We start from the raw sequence: 1,317 nt of genomic DNA on the forward strand, positions 1-1,317 counted from the left end.
AATGAGTATCACTACAATTATCCGCCACCTAGTGAGCAGGGGGTGAACAAACGGGGACCAGCCAAAACTCTCACAGAAATGGGGGTGATTACGAGTCCCACACCGGGTAAAGAAGCTCTACGACAGCCGGTAGATAAACATAAAGAAAAGAGGCCCGAGGAGGTTCAAAATCCGAAGCAATCTCGTTTCAGTCGTCCGATTGGAAAGGATAAACCGGAGAGTTCGAAAACTCCACGCGCCTTTGACATCATGGCTCAGCTAGCTAATATTCCAGCGCGGATAACGCTATATGAGTTGCTGCGGCTGTCTAAAGAAACTAGAGAAGCATTGCAAGAGGCCTTGGCCGATTCAGAAGCATTCCTCACTCGGATCAAACCGGCGCCTGAGGAACTAGAACTGTTAGCTCAACAGTGCAATGTGGCAGCTAAGAACATTCCCTGCATCACCTTCACCAAAGAAGACATGCAGACGAAGAATTCAAACCATGATCGGCCCTTGTATTTTGTCGGGTACATTGGCTCCAGCGAGGTCAACCGAATCCAAGTAGATCCGGGTTCCGCTGTGAGCATTATGCCGCTTCGCCTAATGCATAGTCTTGGCATTCCAGTCAGCAAATTGGCGTCTACAGGCACAGTCATTTACGGATTCAATACCAGCGGGTCAAGGCCTTTGGGGAAGATCCGAATAAAATGCCAAATGGGCGATCTGAAGACGGAGGTCACGTGTTACGTGATAGATGCTGAGACATCCTATAATTTACTATTGGGTCGGCCTTGGATCCATAGTAATGTTATAGTTCCCTCCACCTTACATCAGTGTCTGAAATATGTCGACACTGATGGAAGGGTCAGGACGGTGGTCGCAGATAAGCAACCATTCAAAGGGTATGAGAATTACTTCACTGATTCTCTCCTTTATGGTAACGAATCTGACACGGAACCATCGATCCAAGGCACGGACAGCGGAGAAGAAGCTGATTCCGAGGCCGGATTCGATTACAATGGCGGTTTTGTTTTAAATGACATTGTACCCTTTGTAATCAATCTTGACGATGAACAATCGTCAGATGGCGGTTGTAACTGGCAACTTGCTGATATTGAAATAAATCATGATTTAGAGTATTCCTTGTCTCTTAATGATGCGATAAAGGGATTATATGATAACCCAGATTTATGTATGCCGCTCCGATCATCTTACGTGACGAAGAGAAGTCTCCAGCATTCCTTCGGAACAACCCGAATTATTCCCGCCAAGGTAGGGGGACAAAAGGAAGTGATTTATGGTAAAGGAGAAAATCTTCCGTTGCCAGATCATTTC

This window comes from Asparagus officinalis, chromosome 1 (genome assembly GCF_001876935.1).
Source record: "Asparagus officinalis chromosome 1, Aspof.V1, whole genome shotgun sequence".
Classification (NCBI taxonomy): Eukaryota; Viridiplantae; Streptophyta; class Magnoliopsida; order Asparagales; family Asparagaceae; genus Asparagus; species Asparagus officinalis.